Here is a 6,000-nt window from a genome sequence, read left to right on the forward strand (position 1 = left end):
TCTCCGCTGAACATTTACGGCTGCTCCTTTGAGATCGTTAAGAGCACCAAATTTCTTGGTGTTCACCTGGCAGAGAATCTTAACTGGTCCCTCGACACCAGCTCCATAGCCAAGAAAGCCCAGCAGCGTCACTACTTTCTGCGAAGGCTGAGAAAAGTCAATCTCCCACCCCTCATCCTCACCACATCCTACAGAGGATGTATCCAGAGCATCCTGAGCAGCTGCATCACTGTCTGGTCCGGGAATTGCTCTGTCTCGGATTGCAAAACCCTGCAGCGTATAGCGAGGTCAGCTGAGAAGATCATTGGGGTCTCTCTTTCCGCTATTACGGGCATTTACACCACACACTGCACCCGCAAAGCTGACAGTATTCTGAAGAACTCCACGCACCCCTCACACAAACTCTTCTCCTTCCTTCCTGCCGTCCGGCAAAAGGTACCGAAGCATTCGGGGTCTCAAGACCAGACTGTGCAACAGTTTCTTCCCCCAAGCCTTCAGACTCCTCAATACCCAGTCTAGACTGATATCTACATAATTTATTATTATATTGTAATTTGTCCTCTACTATGCTTATTGTCTTGTTTATTAATTATTTTACTGCCCTGCACTGTTTTGTGCACCTTATGTAGCCCTGTGCAGGTCTGTAGTCTAGTGCAGTTTTTATGTTGTTTTATGTAGTCTAGTGTAGCCTTGTGCTGTCTCACATAGTCCAGTGCAGTTTTGTGGTGTTTCATGTAGCACTAGAGTCCTGGAGGAACGTTGTTTCATCTTTACTGTGTACTGTACCAGCAGTTTATGGTCAAAATGACAATAATCTTGAATTGACATCCAACTCGGTGCAGATGATACGGCAAATTTGCAGTCAGTGGGATGGAGTTAAGGTGTAACGGGGGTCAAAATCGAAAAGGGTGATGAATTGAGGACAGAAGGTGTTAAATTTGAATGTTTTCAATATATGGAAGAAAGTGGCTCCTCTTGTATCACAGTTAGTATTTGGCAGGTGTGATGCTATGGGCAATGCTGAGTCATGCCTGAAAGAAGATTATAGGTAGGACTTAACATCCAAGAATACTCATTGTATCAAAATGACAGGCAGTTAGCCAGAGTAAGTGGGATGGCTCTGTTGCTAGAGAAAATAAATCCTTAGAAAGAGGAGATATAGGATCTGAAGATGTAGAATCCTTGTTCGAAGAGATAAGAAATTCCGGAAGTAAAAAATTCCCTGATGGGAGTTTTCTACAGACCTCCAAACAATAGCCAGGATGTGGGCTACAGATTACAATGGGAGATAGAAAAGGCATGTAAAATGTGCAATGGGGCAAAAATCATGGAGGACTTCAATATGCAGGCAGATTGGCTGCATGCTGGCTGCATCAGGTTCATGCTGGCTCCCAAAAGAGGCAATGTGTAAAAGGTCTATGAGGTGGCTTTTTAGAGCATATTGCAGTAGAACCCACTAGGGGAATAACAATTCTGGATTGGGTGTTACGTAATGACCCAGTTTGATTAGTAAGAATGTGAAGGAACCTTTAGGAAGCAGATATCATAGTATGAAAAAAAATCACCCTGCAGTTTGAGGAGGAGAAGCTAAAAGAGGATGTGTCCATACCACAGTGGAGTAAAGGGAACAACAGAGGCAAGATAGAGGAGCTGACCAAAGTTGATTGGAAGGGGACGCTAGAAGAAAAGCAATGGCTGGAGTTTCTGGAAGGTGCTGGAAAGATAAAGAAGATAAAGGGAGGATGAGGCAATTGTGAGTGACAAGCAAAGTTAATGATAACAAAAAGCAAAAGTGAGGGCATATAATAGGACAAAAATTATTGGGAAAGTAGAGGAATGGGAAGCTTTGAAAAAGCAACAGAAGGCAACTAAGAAACCCATACAAAAAAAGATGAAATATGAAGGTAAGCTAGCCAATAATATAAAAGGGATTACAAAAAGTTTTTTAAGATGTATAAAGAGTAAAAGACAGATAATAGCATATATCAGACTGTTGGAATGGTAGTAATGGGGAACAAATAAATGGTGGACAAACTTAATAAATATTTTGTGTTATTCTTCATTGTGGGAGATACTAACAAAATTCCAGAAATGCAAGAGTATCAGGTGTCATTGTTTTTACTAAGAAGAAGTCACTTACGAAGCTGAAAAGTCTCAAGGTAGATAAGTCACCTATTTGAGTAGCCCAGGTAGCTGAAGAGGTTGTGGAGGATTATTCAAGAATCACTGGATGTTGAAATGGATCCAGAGTACTGGAAAATTGCAAATGTCCATGGCAGGAAAGCTGTTGGGGTCCATTATTAAGCATGAGATTTTGGGGTACTTGGAGACACAAGACAAAATAGGACAGAAGAGGAAACCTTGCTTGACAAATCTGTTGGAATTCTTTGATGAAATAATAGACATGATAGATAAAAGATAGTCAGTCAATGTAGTTTATTTGGATTTTCAGAAGGACTCTGTCAAAGTGCCACACATGAGGTTGCTGAACAAGGTAAAAGCCCATAGTACTGCAGGAAAGATACTATCATGGATAAAAGGTTGTCTGACTGGTAGGAGGCAAAGAATGAGAATAACAGGAATCTTTTCTGGTTTGGTGCCTGTGACTAGTAGTGTTCCACAGGGGCAATATTGGGACAGCTTCTATACATTATATGTCAATGATTTAGATGCATTAATTGAAGGCTTTATGGCCAAGTTTCCAGATGATCCAAAGATATGTGGAAGGACAGGTAGTGATGAGGATGCAGGGTGTCTTTAGATTGGGAGAATGGGCAAGGAGTGACAGATGGAACATAGTGTAGAGAAGTACATGCACGCACTTTGGTCAAAGAATGCACTGTTTTCAAAATAGGGTGAAAATTCAAAAGTCGAAGGACAAGGGAGTTTTCGTACAGCGTTCCCTAAAGTTTACCTGGCAGTTGCGTTGATGGCAAGGAGAACAAATGCAATGTAAGCATTCATTTCAAGAGGACTAAGTTTTTAGAAGCAAGGATGCAATGCTAAGGCTTGGAGTATTGTGAGCAGCTTTCCCCACTTATCTAAGAAAGGATGTGCTGGCTATGGAGAGGGTCCAGAAGAGGTTCGCAATAATTAACCCAGGAATGAAAGGGTTAATGTGTGGGGAGAGTTCGATGGCTTTGTGTCTATACTGACTGGAGGTTAGAAGAATGAGGGGAGCAGGATCTCAATGAAAACTACTGAATGTTGAAAGGCCTAGTCAGAGTGGGTGTGGAGAGAATGTTTCCTATAGTGGGGGAAGTCTGGGACCAGAGGGGTCAGCCTCAGAATAGAGGGACATCTATTTAGAACAGAGATGGGGAAAGTATTCATAAGCAGATGGTGGTGAATCTGGGTAATTCTTTATCACAGATGGCTGTACAAGCCAAGTCATTGGGTATAGTTAAGGAATTTGATAGGTTCTTGCTTAATCAGGGTGTCGAAGGTTACAGGAGAAGGCAGGAGAGAAGTATTCAGAGGGATAATAGATCAGCCATGGTGGAATGACAGAGCAGACTTGATGGTCTGAATGGCTTAATTCTGCTCCTATGTCTTACGGTCTCAAAGCCCAATGGAACATCCAGGCCTGCAAGTAAGCAGAAGAAGGGAAGAATCTCCCAAGAGGAAGGGAGATTCTTTCCACCAATACCCTCCCAGTGAGTCTGCATCTGAATGCCATCCGGAGTTACACTCAGTAACCAAATTTTATACTTGGTGCCTCAATGTTTTGAATGTTAAGCAAAACCTGGTCATCTACTTGATTAAAGGATCAGTAATGAGTCAGAGCCCAGTTGATCAGGCCAGTATCCCCATTACCATTACTGCCTGAGAGCTGGGTCCAAATCTAAGATTCTTGTCATTGAAAGCCCTCACCACACGAACCACCGTGGCTCTAGAAGGCGACCTGGGCACCACCTTCACCAGGAGAGCAGAAACGATCACTGCCCCTGCTGCTGAGTCAACCCTAGGGATTACTGTAGTCATAGCTGAGTAGTTAAAATAATGGTCTAGAAACCCATTAGGGTTTCTCTGCAAGATTCAAGTCCTGCTGATTCCATGTTTCCACTGTGGCAGATGTTAACCCAGAACAATAATGATCTGTTAAGCACATGGGGAATCTGTTTTATGCACAGTTATCTTTATTGGCTCAGTTGACATGCACACAAATTTTCAAAACTAAATACCTCTCTGCACACCCATTGGGCTTTCATGACCCTCGCTGCAGAGTCGAAAAATAGAAAAGGTAATACTTGGGAAAAGGAGTCATATGTTCCTCTACATCCCAATGTAATCTCCATGTTTCTGACATGGGGGGCATCTGTCCTGCAATGGTTGGTTTCCAGAGAGATGTCACTGCTTGTATTCTTAAAATTCTCCATTCTTATCCTTTTTGCTTAACAGATTAATCTTTTGATATTAAAAACAAAAAGTTCTGCAGATGTTGGAAATACAAAGCAACACACACAAAATGCTGGAAGAACCCAGCAGGTTCTTCAACTCCTGTGCTTCTATTGTCCATACTGTTTTGGACCTCACTGCTGGTGCTACGGTCTTCAATCTCTGCCTATACTCAGGGAGTAGAAGTACAGCCAGGTGATCAGACTTTACGAAGTTTGGGTATGGAATAACAACTAGGCATTCTTGAACGTGGTCTAACAGTGCTCCAATGTGATGTTGCTGTGACTGGAGGACCTGAGTTATAGGAAATTGAATAGGTTAGGACTTTAATCCTTGGAACATAGAAGATTGAGGGGAGATTTGTCAGAGACATATAAAATTTTGAGGGGTATACATAAGTTAAGTGCAAGCAGGATTTTCCACTGAGGTTGGGAACTACAGGTCAGGGGTTAAGGGTAAAAAGTGAAAAGCTTAAAGGTAACATGAGGGGAAACCTTTTCACTCAGAGGGGTGTGAGGTTGGGGAACAAGCCAATGCACGTGGTGCATGCAAGTTCGATTTCAAAATTTAAGAGGTTTAGATAGGTACATGGATGGTAGGAGTATGCAGGGCTATAATCCTGGTAAGGTCGATGGAAGAAGGCAGCTTAAATGGTTCAGCATGGACGAGATGAGCTGAAGGGCCAATATAACTCTATCCTGTTCTCCTTGTGCATATGTAAAATGAAGTCTGATTGAGGAGTAAATGTGCATGTGTTCTGAGTCCAGTTCTCCATGATGACTGTATCAGTGGATCATTTGGATAAGCTCCCCCACTCTGGAACCACAAATTTTGCATTAAAACAACTCATTCTTATGAGTTTTTGCAATTCTGTTTATATATTTTTTATTTCTGTTCAACCTTAAACTGATTTTTCTTCTTTCTTCCAGTACCCCCAACTGCCCTGTCCATATGAAACACGTTATTTCACTAACTTGCTAGTCTTCCTTTTCCTCCTCAAGATTACTTTGACTGCGATTTCATCTTGAAGACTCTGTATTCTTATTCTTTCAACTATGCTCAATAGCCATGTTATTAAGTACAGGAGTGAAACTCAGTGAGGTCTTCTGCTGTTGTAGCCCATCCAAACTCCAAAGTTCAAAATTCAAAGTAAATTCTATTATTGAAGTACACATATGTCAATATATAGAAACCTGAGATTTATTTTCTTGTGGGCATAATCAATAAATCAATAGAATTGCAACTGTAATAGAATCAATGAAAGACCATTCAACTAGGGTGTACATGCAGAATACAAAAGACAACAAACTGTGCAAATGCAACTAGTAATAAACAAGCAATAAATATTGAGAACGTGAGATGAAGAGTCCATTGGTTGTAGGAGTGCCTCACTAACGGGGCTAGTGAAGTTAATTGAAGTTAGCTCTTTTTTTTCAAGAGCCTGTTGGCTGAGGGGGCTGTAATATGTTCCTGTACCTGGTGTTGCGATTCCTGAGGCTCCTGTACCTTCTTCTTGATGGTAGCAGTCAGAAGAGAGGATGTCCTAGATGGGGGAGATTCCTGATGATGGGTGCCAACATTTCATGTAGATGTGCTCAATAG

This window comes from Hypanus sabinus, chromosome 24 (assembly GCF_030144855.1).
Source record: "Hypanus sabinus isolate sHypSab1 chromosome 24, sHypSab1.hap1, whole genome shotgun sequence".
Lineage (NCBI taxonomy): Eukaryota > Metazoa > Chordata > Chondrichthyes > Myliobatiformes > Dasyatidae > Hypanus > Hypanus sabinus.